Here is a 23141-nt window from a genome sequence, read left to right on the forward strand (position 1 = left end):
GTAGAACAGAATGCTTAAAACACCAAAAGGCGTTCCCGCCCACGAGAAAACAGATCCCCCAAGAAATCCTCTGAATCCTTCCTGTCCTGTTCATTGTCAAAGGAGCTCTTTCTCTTCATAAAGGCATGCTGTATACTGTAGCATAGAAACGACAGAATTAAAGTTAGCGGAACTCTCCAGGGTCTTAGTAATATCACGTGAATATTTCCCTGTTAAAGGTACAGCGGGTATGGGATACTCGAGTGGTCAAACTGCTATCTATCTATCTGTCTGTCTGTCCATCTGTCTGTCTGTCTGTCTGTCTGTCTGTCGATAACACTTAACCTGTAACACCACAAAGCAGCACAGACTTGACATCGCTGAGAGTATCCCACACTTGCTAAGCCTACCTTTAACTGCCTTTAAACGTCCAACTTTCCTCCTGTGAAATTACTTGTGATACTTATGATTTGCACAATGGGTCCTTAATTTATGTGAAAACTCACTCCTTTTATGTTACACAAATGTCTTTGATGCGGTAATGTCATTATCCTTAACTGTTATCCTCAAATGTTGCTTCCTTAAAGGGATATCTTCACATATTGAATTTAGACTGTTGTCAATTGTTTCTTTGTCATATACTATTTATAATACGAGGGAAAAACTAAATGTAGCCTACTAGCTACCTGTGTGGCCGGTTAAAGGGCCACTTCACCCCTTTTGCAACCAGATCTTATTTTAGTGATGTTTGGGAGACAAGAAACACTTTTTTGACACACATACATATATATATATATATATATATATATATATATATATATATATATATATATATATATATAATATATACTCCTGGTCCATGACATCACTGGCACTTTGAAATACTAAAATATCTAAAAACAGTTAAACACATATTACACACATAACAACCATCAGGAAAGTGTTTCTTGTCTCCCAAAGATAATAATTAAAATAAGATCTAGTTGCGAGAGAGGGGTGAAGTGGCCCTTTAACAAGAAACTACCGTATTAGCCACCAGCTCAGTGGGCTTCTGGTTAGAGTGTCCGCCCTGAGACTGGGAGGTCGGGGTTCAATCCCCGGCCGGGTCATACCAAAGACTATAAAAATGGGACCCAGTGCCTCCCTGCTTGGCACTCAGCATCAAGGGTTGGATTGGGGGGTATTAAGTCCCTGAGACATACTAGCGTCATGTCCAGGGGCTGTACTTGTACATCAAGCTGCCTCAGGCTACAGAAACAGGAGATAGGCTCCTGCCCTATGGGCCTCATGGCTCGGCAAGGCTACTTACTTACTTACCCTATTAGCACCCCTTTGCTTTCAATTATGAATTACCTACTGTACAGTATACTGTACACGTGACGGACTAAAATTGTAATTGTCGAGGTATCCCTTTCAGTGAAAGCCGTGAAAAAAACACTTTTTCCTTCAAATCACTTCTGTTAGAAATGAACGGTCACTCACCTTGTATACTGACACCTCCTCTCCACTTCTAACAACTTTCTCTCTGTCTGTGAAAATGCCTGTTCTCGTCTTTGTGTGTGTCTGTGAGTATCGTTGAGTGTACGCTGTACTCTGTATTTAGACATGCTTGTCCCACTGCTTGTAGCTCATATATATATGTGTTATATGTGTTCTATTGATCCCACCATGGGATCAATGAAGCACTATACTGCTTCATTGGCATGGACATTACTATAGAGGCTATACTGCTACTAACTCATCCATTTTACTTTATGGAGTACTCTGCAGTACTGTAGGCTATACGGTGCTGCGTTACTACTTCATGGAGTACTCTGCAGTACTGTAGGCTATACGGTGCTGCGTTACTACTTTATGGAGTACTCTGCAGTACTGTAGGCTATACGGTACTCTGCAGTACTGTAGGCTATACGGTACTCTGCAGTACTGTAGGCTATACGGTGCTGCGTTACTACTTCATGGAGTACTCTGCAGTACTGTAGGCTATACGGTGCTGCGTTACTACTTCATGGAGTACTCTGCAGTACTGTAGGCTATACGGTGCTGCGTTACTACTTCATGGAGTACTCTGCAGTACTGTAGGCTATACGGTGCTGCGTTACTACTTTATGGAGTACTCTGCAGTACTGTAGGCTATACGGTACTCTGCAGTACTGTAGGCTATACGGTACTCTGCAGTACTGTAGGCTATACGGTGCTGCGTTACTATACTCTGCAGTACTGTAGGCTATACGGTGCTGCGTTACTACTCGCCTATCGGGCCGTGGCTCTTTAGTCGACTGGTAACTTACTGTTCCTTTGGAATGGGGAACCCGTGTTCGCCTCCCGGCCGAGACTAGTTTGGTGGCAGCGGTGTGTATGGGTAACCTCTGCAACTATGGAGGTCCCCCCAGTCAGTCAACTACTGTGCCTTTGGAATGGGGGGAAACCCGGGTTCGCCTCCTGGCCGAGCACTACCTCCACCGTTACTAATAATACTACCATTGCTTCCATGACTGCTGCCAGTGGGTGAATTAGTTTGGTTGTTAAAAGCATAGTCTTGTTATGGTTCAGGTTAACTGGTTTATTTTCCTCTCAAATTCACTCACTGAGTTATTGAGCTGCAGTTCATTGATATTGAGCTGGGAATGTCATTTTTATCTCAACACTACATTAAAGTACCATCTTACTGGCTGCTAAACTTACTACTACTTTGACTATACTGTTAATGTTACTACTACTACTACTACTACTACTACTGCTACTTATTTATATACTACTATTATTAGTATTGTTGAGGGGCGCTAGCCCCTCCAATGCATGGCTTTTGAAGATTGCATCTTATGGCAGCCAATGGGATTTTTAATGTTTGTTTAGAACACATAAGGGCCCTTCAAACGGGAAGCGAGGACGCAGACACAGGTCTGCTCCAGAGGGGAGACACAGGTCTCCTCCAGGTCTGCTCCAGAGGGGCGCAACAACACCAGCCTAAAATAAAAAGCTAAACAGAATCCAGGTCTGGGAGCGTGTGCACGGAACGAGCACGTGCGCAACAAATTCATGCGACCGCGCTCACGTAAATACGCTTGCGTTGTTGTCGCACCGCGACTGCTCCCCAGTGCTCTGCGCAAAAACGCATTTCTCATTGAAAATGAACTACAGGCACGCTTCACGTTTGAAAGGCCCTTTATGACGTAAATCGTTTGCCAGCCAAGTCTATGGACTTTAATGTTTGTTTAGGGCACTAAATGACGGCGTAAGATGTCATGTGGCCTATATAAATACAGTGGGCGACCCTCACTTCACACGGATGTGATTTTTTCTACTACGACCACCTTGCGCGGTCGCAATAATAATAATAATAATAATGTTTAATCTTTCAACAAGAAATGTATCAAATCATTTTTTGTAATTATAATAATGTAAATAATAATGTAATTGAATAATTGATTTACAGATGATGAAATTGGTACATATTTATAATAATAATTATTACAATTATTACAATATTTAGGCTACAGCATTTCTAATATTTATATATCACCTAAATTTGAAAGGCTAGCCTTTCAAACATTTTATTCCGCATTTTCAGTCTGTTTTCTGAACTTATGGTGAGAATGTATTTAATTTAATACATTTTGCTATCTCGTTATGGTCACATTGATTAATTGAATAATGTAGTTGAAATATTAATCGAGTATGAAAATAACTGTAAAGTGAATTAATGTATGTGGCTGTGTTTAACATTGTAGTTGAGTTTACGTTGTTGAGTGTGTTGTTGTTGTACTGTAGGGGTGAGTGTGTGTGCATGCTTGTATTTGTGTGCGTGCGTGCGTGCGTGCGTGCGTGTGTGTGCGTGCGTGTGTGTGTGTGTGTGTGTGTGTGTGTGTGTGTGTGTGCGCGCGTGTGACCATGTGTGTGTGTATGTGTGTGTTTGTGTGTTAATAAGCGTGTGTGTGTGTGTGTGTGTGTGTGTGTGTGTGTGTGCGCGTGTGACCATGTGTGTGTGTGTGTATGTGTGTGTTTGTGTGTTAATAAGCGTGTGTGTGTGTGTGTGTGTGTGTGTGTGTGTGTGTGTGTTGCTGTTAAAGGTCCAGTGCCATCAACGTTGTGAAGATTCTGAGGGTGCTGAGAGTGTTGAGACCACTGAGAGCTATTAACAGAGCTAAAGGCCTTAAGGTTATACCCCCCCCCCCCTCCACACACACACACACACACACACACACACACACACACGCTCAAATAAACACGTGATACAACTTTCTATACACACTTCAGCATGCATAGAAACTAGATAATCACTGTTGCACACACAGGGCCGTATCTTACCTGTGAATTGTGTATTTCTACACACTACCCACTAGACATTATGCCAAATCCTTTATTTGCGGCTGGAGGTGTGCCCGTGGGCGTGTTGGTGCACTTTCCCTATAATTGCTATCTTGCCCAGAATAGCACATAGCGCCTTGGGAAAGCACACAGCCGGTCCTCAGACCACCCGCTTTGCCAATTCCATTTGATAGAACGCGCACCTGTAATGGACACGTCGGGAGTGGAGCTACCTGGACACTCACGCGCGCGCACACACATGCACACACACACACACACACGCACACACACACACACACACACACACACACACACACATGCTATAACTCTGTGTGTATGTGTGTTTCTTTTGCAGCACGTGGTGCAGTGTGTGTTCGTTGCCATCCGGACCATCGGTAACATCGTCATAGTGACCTCCCTGCTGCAGTTCATGTTCGCATGCATAGGAGTCCAGCTGTTCAAGGTACAGAGAGAGAGAGAGAGACAGAGAGAGAGAGAGAGAGAGAGAGAGAGAGAGAGAGACAGAGACAGAGAGACAGAGACAGAGAGAGAGAGACAGAGACAGAGAGAGAGAGACAGAGAGACAGAGAGAGAGAGAGAGAGAGAGAGAGAAGGGATGTGTGGTTGAGTACAGCTGTTTGAAAGACTGATGTAAGGCATTGGTTCTCAATCTTTCTAGGTTACTATGACAAAACTATTGTCAGTCACTCAAAATCCCCATACATGGTGAAAGACCCGTTCTGGTGACATCACATGACATCATCAGGGATGGAGATCACTGATATGATGTCATAGTAAATGCAACCTGCTGTCGCAATTAAGCCCATAATTGGAGATCCCTGCATGTCATCAATATTGGCCAGCACCTCAAACCCTTAGGCCTCTACATCTGACCTCTACATCTGACCTTTACGGTGGTGAGGTGACCACCGAACTACAACATGACGTCACGAGCCACGGTGAAGAGCAAACCACCGCCACCGCTCCAGCCCATCTCTCTGTTTTTACTCACCACCGCTCAACGTTATTTCAGCTCCGGTGGTCAGCTCACCACCGGAGCGGTGGTCACCTCATCACCGAAAATCCAGACTATGAATAGGCCTTTAGGCGGATGCCTCGTCTTACTTTATCTTATGTTTCAGTCTCCCATCCACACCAAAACATACTTTTTGGTCTCTAAATGAAATGAAATTAATGTATGTATATCTCTCCATCCAAAATATTGAATGGGGGGGGATACATTAGTGTGTGAATGAAATGCTTTATGAATAAATGGATGCATAAAGAAGGAAGATGGATGGCTCAACCATGTGAATGTTGTCGTTTTGTTCAGGGGAAGTTTTTCTACTGCACTGACCAGTCCAAGCAGACCGCAGCCGAATGCAGGTCAGTATATCAGCTCCATTTTGTTTATGCTGCATTCACATGGAATCAGGCAAACCGGAACTCATGTTAGTGGACGGGAGCCAGTTTTTCGGTTTGGGTAGACCCATGAAGACCTAGTTGGATCATTATGGATCTCTTATGATCAATGTTGGCAATATATAGTGTGTGTGTGCGTGCGTGCATGCGTGTGTGTGTGTGTGTGTGTGTGTGTGTGTGTGTGTGTGTGTGTGTGCATGTGCGTGTGCGTGCAGGGGTTACTACATCAAGTTTAAGGACGGCGACGTGAGGAAACCAGAGCGGGCGGTGCGCGACTGGCAGAACAGTGACTTCAACTTCGATGACGTCCTCCAGGGAATGATGGCCTTGTTCGCCGTGTCCACCTTTGAAGGCTGGCCCGGGTACACACACGCACGCACGCGCGCGCACGCACGCACGCACACGCACGCACGCACGCACGGACGCACTCTCTCCCTTTCGTTCTTTTATTTGAAACAAAATTAGAGTAGCCAATTATGTTTTAGCCATTTTCCTCCATTACGCCAATTGATTCCTCCCCACACACATTACAGTGTTGTCACTGCTGTCGTATCCTACTGGCTCACCTCTCTCTCTCTCTCTCCCCCCACACACATTACAGTGTTGTCACTGCTGTCGTATCCTACTGGCTCACCTCTCTCTCTCTCTCTCTCCCCACACACATTACAGTGTTGTCACTGCTGTCGTATCCTACTGGCTCACCTCTCTCTCTCTCTCTCTCTCCCCACACACATTACAGTGTTGTCACTGCTGTCGTATCCTACTGGCTCACCTCTCTCTCTCTCTCTCTCCCCACACACATTACAGTGTTGTCACTGCTGTCGTATCCTACTGGCTCACCTCTCTCTCTCTCTCTCTCTCTCTCCCCACACACATTACAGTGTTGTCACTGCTGTCGTATCCTACTGGCTCACCTCTCTCTCTCTCTCTCTCTCTCCCCACACACATTACAGTGTTGTCACTGCTGTCGTATCCTACTGGCTCACCTCTCTCTCTCTCTCCCCACACACATTACAGTGTTGTCACTGCTGTCGTATCCTACTGGCTCACCTCTCTCTCTCTCTCTCTCCCCACACACATTACAGTGTTGTCACTGCTGTCGTATCCTACTGGCTCACCTCTCTCTCTCTCTCTCTCCCCACACACATTACAGTGTTGTCACTGCTGTCGTATCCTACTGGCTCACCTCTCTCTCTCTCTCAGCCTCCTGTACCGGGCGATCGACTCCCACGCGGAGGACATCGGTCCCGTCTACAACTACCGCGTGGTCATCTCCATCTTCTTCATCATCTACATCATCATCATCGCCTTCTTCATGATGAACATCTTCGTGGGCTTCGTCATCGTCACGTTCCAGGAGCAGGGCGAGCAGGAGTACAAGAACTGTGAGCTGGACAAGAACCAGGTATATGCTCTGTGTGTGCGTGTGCGTGTGTGCGTGCGTGCGTGCGTGCGTCATTTTATACTTTGCCTTTTTTATGGTGAAAATGTGTGCAAAATAAATCTTTGATTATATCATTTTTTTAAAGAGTTTTTTGTGCCGTGATATTTGTTTTGCCCCCTAAAACATGATCATCAGGTACTATGATTATACTAGGAGAAAGATTCTTTTTATTTATTATTTTTTAAGTGTATAGAACTATGTTTTTACGTGGCCACACCCACCAGTTCATTAAGTATAACTGGCTTTCAGGTGGGTGGCGATCCACCTGAACTGATCTTTATCTCTGACCTTGGTGTCAGAACTTCGGTACTGTGGACATAATGTGTATATGTGTGTGTGTGCGTGATATGTGTGTGTGCGTGCGTGATATGTGTGTGTGCGTGCGTGATATGTGTGTGCGTGCGTGTGCGTGTGTGTGCAGCGTCAGTGTGTGGAGTACGCTCTGAAGGCCCGTCCACTGCGGCGCTACATCCCTAAGAACCCGTACCAGTACAAGGTGTGGTACGTGGTCAACTCCACCTACTTTGAGTACCTGATGTTCACCCTCATCCTGCTCAACACCATCTGCCTGGCCATGCAGGTAACACCACACACGCACGCAGCGCAACGCTAACACCATGCACGCAACGCAACGCTGTTAGCATCAGTGTCGTTTTTGGCAGCAAATTTCTATTTTAGTTTTAGTCATAGTCTCCTGAATAGTTTTCACTTAGTCTTAGTCACATTTTAGTCACCTGGAATGTATTAGTGTTAGTCTAGTTTTAGTCGACTAAATGTCATAAGATTTTAGTCGGCTAAATCTACAGGTGATTTAGTCGACTAAAATGTATTTTTGCGGGCCTTGTTGCCGCCATAATTACTTATTTTTGTGAGCTTGTAGATCTAGATTTTCAGCATGCAACCAAGTGTAAAATGACTTATACTGGATCTCTTGTCCACTAGTCCCTTCCTAACATTTTAGTCTAGTTTTTATTTGTTGACAAAATTGTCAGTATATTTAGTCTTAGTTTTAGTCACCATAGCATAGTTTTAATTTAGTTTCCATTTAGTTTTCTTCAGTGGAAAAGGTAGTCGACGAACATTTTTCGTCTTAGTTTTAGTCGACGAAAACAACACTGGTTAGCATAAAGCGTTCACTTTAAAAGACGGAGTTTGCCCGTGCCCCCCAAATAGCTAGAAATACTCGCTACACATTGGAACAAGCACACACTTTTACAGCACGTTTACCTTTCGTCACAATCTTTTTCATGGCGGCAGCGTCGCGGTACATTAAATTAAATTAAATAAAATCCAAAATGTGGATGGCAGAAGATCCACCAAGTGTGTGTGTGTGTGTGTGTGTGTGTGTGTGTGTGTGTGTGTGTGTGTGTGTGTGTGTGTGTGTGTGTGTGTGTGTGTGTGTGTGTGTTTGTGGCGTGCGTGCGTGCAGCACCATGGACAGACGCCCGGCTTCAACGATGCAATGAACATTCTCAACATGCTCTTTACCGGTCTGTTCACCGTGGAGATGATCCTCAAACTGATCGCCTTCAAGCCCAGGGTATGTCTCTCACACACACACACACACACACACACACACTGTGTGGACAGTACAGTAGAATACAGTAATATGTGTATACACAAACTAAAGGCTAATCTAATATATGCTACTGTAAAGCAAGCACATTAGAGTAGAACACAATAGAAGTCACATTGATCACATGAAAAACGACATGACATTCACCGATCTGAGATGTTTCTCACTTCCTCATTTCAACCGTTGCTAAGTAACCTGGTGTGTACAGTGTCTGTCATCCAATCAGAGGGCTTCCTGTTGTGTGTCAGCTGTTCAAACAAACATTGACAGAAGGGAACGCGGCCGTCCCAGCAGACCGGGTGTTATTGTTTATAAACAATGCTGGCGGGCAAAAAAACCTCGCGTGTAATCAATAGCAAAGCCATTGGGAACGGTGAGCTGTTGAATCATCCGCGGTAGAGAAATGGATTTCACATCAAAACACGGAGATGAGGCTGGGGACGCACTGTCGCCTGTGAGTGTGAATGTTCCCGTTGATGTCTGTGTCAACAGCTCACTGCCAAAAGCACTTAGCCACTTGAGCTCTATGAGTCTCTATGCTCTGGTGGAGACGTTTGCCAAAAATAGAGTTTCGGCCGTAGAGGGAAAAAGGGCATACCCAAGTACAGAGGCCACTCATGTCCAGTTTACCAAGTACAGATGCTTATGCTTACCGTGTTTAAACCTTAGAGTATATATGAATAGAGACGGCACCCAGAGGCGAAATGGACATAGTGGCCGGATTTGGTATTGCAGCGTGGGCCCAAACACATGAACGCGCTGGTCCGTTGACTATCATTGTGCACGTTCACGACGGACGCACGCTCGTGCGCGTTCGTGCGCGTTCAACGGGAGCACGTTCATGTGTTTGGGCCCAATCACTATTGCAATCCATCCCAGAATGCACTGGCCGGAAGGAGGAGTGAAATCGCCTCATGCGCTTTTGAGCAACTTAATGCAAGTGGATGGAAGGAGAACTCGGATGCCATCTCTATTCATATATACTCTAAGGTTTAAACTGACAACACGTATAGGCTACAACTTCAAATAAAGTCCTACAAAAGCCCTTGCTGTGAAGCACACACCACCACCACGTTACCTAGCAACGGTGTCAACAGAAAGCCCTACAAAGTTAAAACAACTCTACTTGACAGTGTGTTGTTTTGTTTTGTTAGTACCTTTACAGATGCCAGTACAGATGGGTTGTTTAGTAATTATGTCGCTAATATTATTACTTATTATTGGTGTTGATAACTGACTTTAAATACATGCTGTATACCTCATTGTTGCCATTGAATGAGTCAACCATGTAATACTCAAAGGCATCCTGGGTTTAAGAACCATGTATAGATGAGGAAAACGTTTGCTACTTTACATACTTTACATGTAATAATAATTCAAACAAATGAAAATAAATCGGTGGCTGAATCCAAATGTCAGACGAATGGACTTGGCAACTGCAGACTTCTGTCTGAGCCCATTCAGGACGGGACCCCTTTTGGTGTTTTAACCATTATTTTTTAAACTTTAGCTGTTGGAAAATGAGCTATTTTATTTTTTATCGTGAAAATATGGCGCACATTTTTGAATATATATTCTTTCAGAGCAAACGTTTTTAACTCAAATCTTTGCAGATGGGTGTCCACGGCCAAATACAGATAATTCTGCGGGTCCTTCACCTGAAAAAGGTTGAGCACCACTGGCATATATAGAAACGTTTTTCAGAAAGCTTTTATGATTTAGAAGACTTTTGGCCTCACTGGGCCTCAGTCCTAAATTGGGCCTCAGTCCTAAATGTGGTTAACGTTCTGTGATGCGGATCCTATAATGTTTGGCATTATTGCATCAAGTCTGCAGGGGCGCAGGTCTGCGATGCATTCATGAGACGAGACTTAACACATTCTGACCTGAGATCAGATTCATACGAGGTTTCCGCCGGACACACACTGGTCTGATGAACCCATTCTGACCTGAGATCAGATTCTAAAAAATGTCAGTCGTTCTTCGATTTTTCAAAAAATAGCAGACCTACAAGCTCGTATCGCGCCACTCGGTGGCGCGATATGAGCTTGTAGATCTGCTATTTTTAAATAGCTAAAGCATAACATGATGCCGACACCAAAATGGGTGCCCGGTCAGAATGGGTTAAAACATCAGCCATGATGCCATGACTATTACCAACGCCAAGATGTGCCACCCCATCGAAAGACACATACAGTTGTATGCGTCCACAGCGATTGATGCCGCGCCATCCATCCCACACATGTTTCCTGTGCATTTTAGAACACTCACGCACTCGGTAGACCTATCGGTCTGGCCGTCGCTTTGCTGGCCAACGAGACGTAGGCAGTTTCTTCTCCTTTCAAGCAAGGTCTGTGCTGTATAGTGAAGTCTGCACGAAAGTCCTGGTGTTTGACCTCCTTGCAGACTTAATGAGTAACAGAATTTGCCGGGCACTAGTCCAGACTTCACGCCATTAAGTCCACCAGTCTGCGAGTGCAGGCCGGGGAAATCGCGACATTTGAATTCAGCCTACGTACGTTGTATATCTCTGCTGTCGGGAGGAAACCTCATAACTCCAAAATATTCATTTTTCAGGAAATGAAAAATATACATTTACTATATATTTTTAAAACAAAGCAATACAGCCTCATCAAAGTTGGTGTTGTGACTTTATATATTGTCAATTACTTCCATGAGAGGGGGAGAGGTGGTGGAGTTAGTTGCTTTAGCAGACATTTTGAGGGTCCAATGGAGTTAAGAGGTTTTGTCCAAAGCACTTTTTTACTACTTTCCCAGTGGTTCAATATTTTCGAAACAACACACAGACGTAAGTGGTGTTCAACAGCACTGATTTATGAAACAACACACAGACGTAAAGGGTGTTCAATAGCACTGATTTATGGAACAACACACAGACGTAAAGGGTGTTCAATAGCACTGATTTATGGAACAACACACAGACGTAAAGGGTGTTCAACAGCACTGATTTATGGAACAACACACAGACGTAAGTGGTGTTCAATAGCACTGATTTATGAAACAACACACAGACGTAAAGGGTGTTCAATAGCACTGATTTATGAAACAACACACAGACGTAAAGGGTGTTCAATAGCACTGATTTATGGAACAACACACAGACGTAAAGGGTGTTCAACAGCACTGATTTATGAAACAACACACAGACGTAAAGGGTGTTCAATAGCACTGATTTATGGAACAACACACAGACGTAAAGGGTGTTCAACAGCACTGATTCATGGAACAACACACAGACGTAAAGGGTGTTCAATAGCACTGATTTATGGAACAACACACAGACGTAAAGGGTGTTCAATAGCACTGATTTATGGAACAACACACAGACGTAAAGGGTGTTCAATAGCACTGATTTATGGAACAACACACAGACGTAAAGGGTGTTCAATAGCACTGATTTATGGAACAACACACAGACGTAAAGGGTGTTCAACAGCACTGATTTATGAAACAACACACAGACGTAAAGGGTGTTCAATAGCACTGATTTATGGAACAACACACAGACGTAAAGGGTGTTCAACAGCACTGATTCATGGAACAACACACAGACGTAAAGGGTGTTCAATAGCACTGATTTATGGAACAACACACAGACGTAAAGGGTGTTCAATAGCACTGATTTATGGAACAACACACAGACGTAAAGGGTGTTCAATAGCACTGATTTATGGAACAACACACAGACGTAAAGGGTGTTCAATAGCACTGATTTATGGAACAACACACAGACGTAAAGGGTGTTCAATAGCACTGATTTATGAAACAACACACAGACGTAAAGGGTGTTCAATAGCACTGATTTATGGAACAACACACAGACGTAAAGGGTGTTCAATAGCTCTGATTTATGGAACAACACACAGACGTAAAGGGTGTTCAATAGCACTGATTTATGAAACAACACACAGACGTAAAGGGTGTTCAATAGCACTGATTTATGAAACAACACACAGACGTAAAGGGTGTTCAATAGCACTGATTTATGAAACAACACACAGACGTAAAGGGTGTTCAATAGCACTGATTTATGGAACAACACACAGACGTAAAGGGTGTTCAATAGCACTGATTTATGAAACAACACACATGTCACACAGACGTAAAGGGTGTTCAATAGCACTGATTTATGAAACAACACACAGACGTAAAGGGTGTTCAATAGCACTGATTTATGAAACAACACACAGACGTAAAGGGTGTTCAATAGCACTGATTTATGGAACAACACACAGACGTAAAGGGTGTTCAATAGCACTGATTTATGAAACAACACACAGACGTAAAGGGTGTTCAATAGCACTGATTTATGAAACAACACACAGACGTAAAGGGTGTTCAATAGCACTGATTTATGGAACAACACACAGACGTAAAGGGTGTTCAATAGCACTGATTTATGAAACAACACACAGACGTAAAGGGTGTTCAATAGCACTGATTTATGAAACAACACACAGACGTAAAGGGTGTTCAATAGCACTGATTTATGGAACAACACACAGACGTAAAGGGTGTTCAATAGCACTGATTTATGGAACAACACACAGACGTAAAGGGTGTTCAATAGCACTGATTTATGGAACAACACACAGACGTAAAGGGTGTTCAATAGCACTGATTTATGGAACAACACACAGACGTAAAGGGTGTTCAATAGCACTGATTTATGGAACAACACACAGACGTAAAGGGTGTTCAATAGCACTGATTTATGGAACAACACACAGACGTAAAGGGTGTTCAATAGCACTGATTTATGGAACAACACACAGACGTAAAGGGTGTTCAATAGCACTGATTTATGGAACAACACACAGACGTAAAGGGTGTTCAATAGCACTGATTTATGAAACAACACACAGACGTAAAGGGTGTTCAATAGCACTGATTTATGGAACAACACACAGACGTAAAGGGTGTTCAATAGCACTGATTTATGGAACAACACACAGACGTAAAGGGTGTTCAATAGCACTGATTTATGGAACAACACACAGACGTAAAGGGTGTTCAATAGCACTGATTTATGGAACAACACACAGACCTAAAGGGTGTTCAATAGCACTGATTTATGAAACAACACACAGACGTAAAGGGTGTTCAATAGCACTGATTTATGGAACAACACACAGACGTAAAGGGTGTTCAATAGCACTGATTTATGGAACAACACACAGACCTAAAGGGTGTTCAATAGCACTGATTTATGGAACAACACACAGACGTAAAGGGTGTTCAATAGCACTGATTTATGGAACAACACACAGACGTAAAGGGTGTTCAATAGCACTGATTTATGAAACAACACCCAGACGTAAAGGGTGCTCAACAGCACTGATTTATGGAACAACACACAGACGTAAAGGGTGTTCAACAGCACTGATTTATGAAACAACACACAGACGTAAAGGGTGTTCAATAGCACTGATTTATGGAACAACACACAGACGTAAAGGGTGTTCAATAGCACTGATTTATGGAACAACACACAGACGTAAAGGGTGTTCAATAGCACTGATTTATGGAACAACACACAGACGTAAAGGGTGTTCAACAGCACTGATTTATGGAACAACACACAGACGTAAGTGGTGTTCAATAGCACTGATTTATGAAACAACACACAGACGTAAAGGGTGTTCAATAGCACTGATTTATGAAACAACACACAGACGTAAAGGGTGTTCAATAGCACTGATTTATGGAACAACACACAGACGTAAAGGGTGTTCAACAGCACTGATTTATGAAACAACACACAGACGTAAAGGGTGTTCAATAGCACTGATTTATGGAACAACACACAGACGTAAAGGGTGTTCAACAGCACTGATTCATGGAACAACACACAGACGTAAAGGGTGTTCAATAGCACTGATTTATGGAACAACACACAGACGTAAAGGGTGTTCAATAGCACTGATTTATGGAACAACACACAGACGTAAAGGGTGTTCAATAGCACTGATTTATGGAACAACACACAGACGTAAAGGGTGTTCAATAGCACTGATTTATGGAACAACACACAGACGTAAAGGGTGTTCAACAGCACTGATTTATGAAACAACACACAGACGTAAAGGGTGTTCAATAGCACTGATTTATGGAACAACACACAGACGTAAAGGGTGTTCAACAGCACTGATTCATGGAACAACACACAGACGTAAAGGGTGTTCAATAGCACTGATTTATGGAACAACACACAGACGTAAAGGGTGTTCAATAGCACTGATTTATGGAACAACACACAGACGTAAAGGGTGTTCAATAGCACTGATTTATGGAACAACACACAGACGTAAAGGGTGTTCAATAGCACTGATTTATGGAACAACACACAGACGTAAAGGGTGTTCAATAGCACTGATTTATGAAACAACACACAGACGTAAAGGGTGTTCAATAGCACTGATTTATGGAACAACACACAGACGTAAAGGGTGTTCAATAGCTCTGATTTATGGAACAACACACAGACGTAAAGGGTGTTCAATAGCACTGATTTATGAAACAACACACAGACGTAAAGGGTGTTCAATAGCACTGATTTATGAAACAACACACAGACGTAAAGGGTGTTCAATAGCACTGATTTATGAAACAACACACAGACGTAAAGGGTGTTCAATAGCACTGATTTATGGAACAACACACAGACGTAAAGGGTGTTCAATAGCACTGATTTATGAAACAACACACATGTCACACAGACGTAAAGGGTGTTCAATAGCACTGATTTATGAAACAACACACAGACGTAAAGGGTGTTCAATAGCACTGATTTATGAAACAACACACAGACGTAAAGGGTGTTCAATAGCACTGATTTATGGAACAACACACAGACGTAAAGGGTGTTCAATAGCACTGATTTATGAAACAACACACAGACGTAAAGGGTGTTCAATAGCACTGATTTATGAAACAACACACAGACGTAAAGGGTGTTCAATAGCACTGATTTATGGAACAACACACAGACGTAAAGGGTGTTCAATAGCACTGATTTATGAAACAACACACAGACGTAAAGGGTGTTCAATAGCACTGATTTATGAAACAACACACAGACGTAAAGGGTGTTCAATAGCACTGATTTATGGAACAACACACAGACGTAAAGGGTGTTCAATAGCACTGATTTATGGAACAACACACAGACGTAAAGGGTGTTCAATAGCACTGATTTATGGAACAACACACAGACGTAAAGGGTGTTCAATAGCACTGATTTATGGAACAACACACAGACGTAAAGGGTGTTCAATAGCACTGATTTATGGAACAACACACAGACGTAAAGGGTGTTCAATAGCACTGATTTATGGAACAACACACAGACGTAAAGGGTGTTCAATAGCACTGATTTATGGAACAACACACAGACGTAAAGGGTGTTCAATAGCACTGATTTATGGAACAACACACAGACGTAAAGGGTGTTCAATAGCACTGATTTATGAAACAACACACAGACGTAAAGGGTGTTCAATAGCACTGATTTATGGAACAACACACAGACGTAAAGGGTGTTCAATAGCACTGATTTATGGAACAACACACAGACGTAAAGGGTGTTCAATAGCACTGATTTATGGAACAACACACAGACGTAAAGGGTGTTCAATAGCACTGATTTATGGAACAACACACAGACCTAAAGGGTGTTCAATAGCACTGATTTATGAAACAACACACAGACGTAAAGGGTGTTCAATAGCACTGATTTATGGAACAACACACAGACGTAAAGGGTGTTCAATAGCACTGATTTATGGAACAACACACAGACCTAAAGGGTGTTCAATAGCACTGATTTATGGAACAACACACAGACGTAAAGGGTGTTCAATAGCACTGATTTATGGAACAACACACAGACGTAAAGGGTGTTCAATAGCACTGATTTATGAAACAACACCCAGACGTAAAGGGTGCTCAACAGCACTGATTTATGGAACAACACACAGACGTAAAGGGTGTTCAACAGCACTGATTTATGAAACAACACACAGACGTAAAGGGTGTTCAATAGCACTGATTTATGGAACAACACACAGACGTAAAGGGTGTTCAATAGCACTGATTTATGGAACAACACACAGACGTAAAGGGTGTTCAATAGCACTGATTTATGGAACAACACACAGACGTAAAGGGTGTTCAATAGCACTGATTTATGAAACAACACACAGACGTAAAGGGTGTTCAATAGCACTGATTTATGGAACAACACCCAGACGTAAAGGGTGTTCAATAGCACTGATTTATGGAACAACACACAGACGTAAAGGGTGTTCAATAGCACTGATTTATGGAACAACACACAGACGTAAAGGGTGTTCAATAGCACTGATTTATGGAACAACACACAGACGTAAAGGGTGTTCAATAGCACTGATTTATGAAACAACACACAGACGTAAAGGGTGTTCAATAGCACTGATTTATGAAACAACACACAGACGTAAAGGGTGTTCAATAGCACTGATTTATGGAACAACACACAGACGTAAAGGGTGTTCAACAGCACTGATTTATGGAACAACACACAGACGTAAAGGGTGTTCAACAGCACTGATTTATGGAACAACACACAGACGTAAAGGGTGTTCAATAGCACTGATTTATGAAACAACACACAGACGTAAAGGGTGTTCAATAGCACTGATTTATGAAACAACACACAGACGTAAAGGGTGTTCAATAGCACTGATTTATGGAACAACACACAGACGTAAAGGGTGTTCAATAGCACTGATTTATGGAACAACACACAGACGTAAAGGGTGTTCAATAGCACTGATTTATGAAACAACACACAGACGTAAAGGGTGTTCAATAGCACTGATTTATGGAACAACACACAGACGTAAAGGGTGTTCAATAGCACTGATTTATGGAACAACACACAGACGTAAAGGGTGTTCAATAGCACTGATTTATGGAACAACACACAGACGTAAAGGGTGTTCAATAGCACTGATTTATGGAACAACACACAGACGTAAAGGGTGTTCAATAGCACTGATTTATGGAACAACACACAGACGTAAAGGGTGTTCAATAGCACTGATTTATGAAACAACACACAGACGTAAAGGGTGTTCAATAGCACTGATTTATGAAACAACACACAGACGTAAAGGGTGTTCAATAGCACTGATTTATGCCAAAAATAAATCAAAAACCTCAAAAATTGAGTTATGAGATTTCCTCCCGACAGCAACGATATGTTCTGGGTGTTACCCCAGGATGCTTACTGTACCATGACCTTTGTTACTGTACCATGACCTTTGTTACTGTACCATGACCTTTGTTACTGTACCATGACCTTTGTTACTGTACCATGACCTTTGTTACTGTACCATGACCTTTGTTACTGTACCATGACCTTTGTTACTGTACCGTGACCTTTGTTACTGTACCATGACCTTTGTTACTGTACCATGACCTTTGTTACTGTACCATGACCTTTGTTACTGTACCATGACCTTTGTTACTGTACCATGACCTTTGTTACTGTACCATGACCTTTGTTACTGTACCATGACCTTTGTTACTGTACCATGACCTTTGTTACTGTACCATGACCTTTGTTACTGTACCATGACCTTTGTTACTGTACCATGACCTTTGTTACTGTACCATGACCTTTGTTACTGTACCATGACCTTTGTTCCATCTGCAGAGCCTGGACGACGAGGAGGAATGCAGATGGTCTAACATGTTTGGTTTCTGAGAAGCTGTCTTAATGCTTTTACTCTCTGAACAGGTGTCACTCCTTAAAGCCTCCCCAGAGAACACACTGTATATAATATACTGTATGTGACGCTCATCATCACAGTTATCGACGAGTTTTACAGTCCTTAGTCTCCCCCCCCCCCCCCCCCCCTGAATATGATCCCTAAATAATACAATTTATATCATAAGGAATTTTTAAATGCTACTGTAGTTACCGGGCCAAGGAGGACTGAATGACTGACTGACTGAATGGTGTCATCTCCCTATTATTTTAAATCATAGACTGTATATATTCATTGTTAAATCTTACTCCTTCACAGTGCATTTTAGTCACATGCTACTACGGCAAAAAATGTGAATACATTAGCATGGACGGTTCCATCGTGCAGCTGTACCTCATATTTAGTCCTGTACAGACGCATTTAATTAATAACCTCATATTTAGTCCTGTACAGACGCATTTAATTAATAAGAGCTGCCGTTGAAGTGGCTGCAATATATCCAAAGAAAACTAAGCAGTTATAAGTATCCTTTAGTACCACGGGCCACATAGATTTGTCCCACGGTGCAGCTGCAGAGCGCTCTAATTGCCCTGCGTTAGAGTACAGTAACTGTAACTTAACGATAACTCTAGTACCTTGTGAACAGGCCATGTGGACGGACATCTGTTGACTGAGCCTGAGCATAATAATAACCAATGGCTCTTTTCGACGACAGGAACTAACCGAACCGTGCAGTGAAACGTGGACCCTGGAGGCGGCTCTGGGGGTAGTGCTATACCGTGAGAATGTACAGTGTATACATTCTTCTCTAAAATGGCTAATGGAATGGAAGGTTCTGGGTTAGCCCTCCGTATAGTCGAAAAGAGCCAAGCAAACAGGTGTCCGACCCGTAGCTGCCGTTGTGTGTCGGTGGTGGGGTAGCGCTGGCTGGCTGGGGGGTCCAATATTCTCCCAGGACAAGGAGGTCGGGGTATGTCTCTCCTTCTAACCTCCCTCTCTTACCCCTCACCTGCCCCTCCTCCCCCCACCCCCTCCCCCCCCCCACTGCTCCTGTGTAGGGATACTTTAGTGATCCGTGGAATGTATTTGATTTCCTCATCGTTATTGGCAGCATAATAGACGTCATCCTCAGTGAGATTAACGTAAGTACAGTGCCCGCTCTCTCTCTCTCTCTCTCTCTCTCTCTCTCTCTCTCTCTCTCCCTGTCTCCCCCCCTCTCTCTCTCTGTCCCTGTCTCCCCCTCTCTCTCCCTGTCTCCCCCTCTCTCTCTCTCTCTCCCTGTCTCCCCCTCTCTCTCTCTCTCTCTCTCTACCTGTCTCCCCCTCTCTCTCTCTCTCTCTCCCTGTCTCCCCCTCTCTCTCTCTCTCTCTCTCTCCCTGTCTCCCCCTCTCTCTCTGTCTCCCTGTCTCCCCCTCTCTCTCTCTCTCCCCTTCTCTTCGTGTGTCGTCTGTCCGAACCTTCCTTCCACTTTCCTGTTTAATGTCTCTCTCTCTCCTCCTCCGTGTCTCCCTCGCTCTTGTGTCCCACACAGTGCTTCTGGTACTGCCTTCCTCTCTCTCCTTCTCTTCCTCTTCCTCTTCCTCTTCCATCCGTAAAAAATCCAAAATGGCAGCTGCCACTCGAAGAGAGAGAGAAACCCGAAACACACCGAGCGTAGAACCACGAGGCCTCTTCCTGGCTTCGGTGTGGAACGTACTAAATAGATATACCGGGCACTGCGATCCGTCTCCAGCGTTACTTCACCTGGAAGGAAAAACAGTCAAATTAGTGTACTGTTCCTTTTCATGGTTGTTTTGTTTTTTTATTAAATTTTGTTTAACCCGACTGTGACATGTCCTCAGGTTTGAAGCCCCACCCACCCCCCACTCCCCTGACTAACAGAACTAATGCACTAACCAATGACAGCAGGCTTTTTTCTTTTCACACGCCTTTAATTTCCAACCCCGACAACAGGAAGCGATTTGTTTGTTTTGGGTTGTTGTTGTTTATTGTTGTTGTTGACGTTGTTGTTGTTTCCCTCTCACGGATAAGCATGACCGACCTCCTCTGATGCTGCGCCCTCTCTGCTGTCCATCTCTTTCAGACATCTTTATTTTTTATCCACTTTTTCTCCCCACCCGTTCTTTCTCTTTTTCCAACTATACAAAAAAAAGAATGTGAATATAACTTTATCTTATTTTTCTCCCTGTCTCCTTTGATTTTACATTCTCTCCATGTTATTTTATTTGTTTGTTTGTTTGTTTATCTGTCTTATGTTCTGTCTTTTCTTTCTTTCTTCCTTTCCTGTCTCCTTTCTGTTTTCTCTTCACCTCCTTTCACAGCATTATTTTGTTGATGCATGGAACACATTTGATGCGTTGATAGTTGTGGGTAGCATTGTTGACATAGCGATCACTGAGGTTAACGTAAGTAGCCCACTCCAACACCCTCCCTCCCCTTCTCCCCTGCCTTACCTCCTTACATGCCTGCCTGCGTGCTCTTTCAGCCCCCCAAACACACACACACACACACACCCTCACACACACACACACACACACACACTGACAGAGGACAGATACCTATCGCGCCAATGCTTTCAGATGTTTGAAAACGCCGGCCGTGGCCATGCCTTTAAGCAGTTAGCAGAGTCGAATAGCTCTGGGGAAAGTAATTAAACGCAGCGTGGCAACGTCAAAGGCTTGGTTAGGTTTGAAGCTAGGTTTCCAATTATTGATTGAGTTTTGATCCGTGACTTGGTTCAAATTGTAACACCAACCACGCAGTGTGTACTTGAAACCACTTACAAGCTTATACAATTGCACGTTAGAATTAAGTTGAGCTGTCAAGCCTGTAGAATAGATGCTTAGTCTATTTGTGACGTTAACCGTGGTGGCCGATGCAAAAAGTCAATAGTAATTTGGCTGAGAAAACATTCGGCCCCAATCTCAAAATGGGCCCAGAATTCACCGGCAAATTCACTGGAGCAATTCAAAAAGCATAGCCCCTAGAGACAGTTTTAATGTCCGCAATCTACTGTGGCTTCAATCTGTGGCCTCAGAAATACAGAGAAACGGGCGTGTATTGATTGTTACTTCTACCGATGAAGACATGGAGATAAGATTGAAAGAGAGTGTGCTTTAAAGCATTATGTTATATTTTAGCTATTGAAAAATAGCAGATCTACGTACAAGCTCAACGAAATTGTGAAAATGTGGTCCTCACAGTCTCACACACTATATCACATTACACTTAATCCTCACAGTCTCACACACTATATCACATTACACTCACAGTCTCACACACTATATCACTGATATTACTCATGGTACTCATTACCATAACATCACATTACACTTAAAGACTTCTCAATAGCTTCTAGATACTGCCTCTATACTGTTCCATAACCAATCATAGAAATTCAAAGATTCTCGGGAGGGTTTTCAAATATTTGAAGAGCAAACAAAATAGGTATTTATGCCTCTGTCTTTTGAACATCAATAGCACAAATCAAACACACAAACAAACAAACATAAAGCTATAATCATATTGCCTTTGTCAGTAGATGCTGAACTATTGCATTGTCTCAGCACTTGGTTTGGATTCACATTGCAGTTTCTCCTGTCACATTGCATCAGGGATGTTGTCCAATTCCCTTTGCATGCTGGAACTGTATAGCATGTATAGAATATAGAGGATGGAAAGGTGTATATCCTGGCTTAGGCTCACATTCATTGTGTTGGGACAATTTTACAAAGAAACAACAAACCTGAATGCTTAAGAAATGACTGGAATGAACATTTGCCCATTGATGTCGGCATATTTTTGAGATGCAGTGAGGGTTCCCAGGACCCTGCATTAGTGTTTTCCTGTACATTGTCGCACATGCTTTTAAAAAAAGTTTTTTTTGTTTGTAAGTAAGTAAGAAAGAAAGAAAAGCAGAAGAAAAGCATATATTCGTTCATTTGAAAATGAATACTTTTTCCCCCGAGTGATTCTTGGTGAAAGGTTTGTGTTATGAATTAGAAACGAGGTCCCTACGAAAACAACGTTTGTCGTTTTCCTTTTTTTCTTAATTGCATAGAAAAAAACTACTTACAGTAGAGCCCCCCCCCCCCCCCCTCTTTTGTCCACCAGCAGCAACATGCGTATAACAGAGCAGTTGGATCCATAAATGGATTCAATCCACAGCCGTGAAATTTATGTAAATGTATGCATGAATTAATTTGGTATCGACTGGAATGGGCCCCTTGGTCAAACAGTGGAGTAGAATAAGAATGCAGCTGTGTGTACCAGGCTAAACACCCCCCCCCCCCAAGTCTGCTGCCTATTGGACTCTCACTTAAAGGATAATTGCTGATTTATTCATGTGGCCTTCACATTTTGACCTGACAAACAGTCTCTAAGTACCGGGTGAAATTGGAACGCCATGGGTTGGTTTGTTCAGCATTACCGGAGGTTGGCAGGGTTTTAGTGATGCCTGAATAGTCGTTATGAGAACAAACAATATATTCAAATTTCAACTGTTTTCTAAACCGTTCACAGATTTATTTATAATGTGAAAATGAGAGTAAAGAGAGTATGATATAGTACTTTATTGTCAGTTCACACTGAAATTTGTCTTGCGACAAAGCAGCCAAGTATGCAGAACACATATACA

The 23141-nt window shown here is 42.9% G+C and overlaps 1 pseudogene across 1 annotated transcript in view; it reads left to right on the forward strand.

The window, feature by feature from the left end:
• Positions 1-23141, forward strand: part of LOC310853176 (voltage-dependent L-type calcium channel subunit alpha-1C-like) — a 290615-nt pseudogene that overhangs the window by 217145 nt on the left and 50329 nt on the right. The window contains exons 12-19 of the transcript XR_014571111.1: positions 4050-4137; positions 4643-4750; positions 5621-5673; positions 5925-6071; positions 6913-7114; positions 7575-7733; positions 8583-8693; positions 19564-19647. The product of XR_014571111.1 is annotated as a voltage-dependent L-type calcium channel subunit alpha-1C-like (transcript). The remainder of the gene's footprint in view (positions 1-4049; positions 4138-4642; positions 4751-5620; positions 5674-5924; positions 6072-6912; positions 7115-7574; positions 7734-8582; positions 8694-19563; positions 19648-23141) is intronic.

This window comes from Protomyctophum parallelum (assembly GCF_964188405.1).
Source record: "Protomyctophum parallelum genome assembly, chromosome: 22".
Taxonomy (NCBI): Eukaryota; Metazoa; Chordata; class Actinopteri; order Myctophiformes; family Myctophidae; genus Protomyctophum; species Protomyctophum parallelum.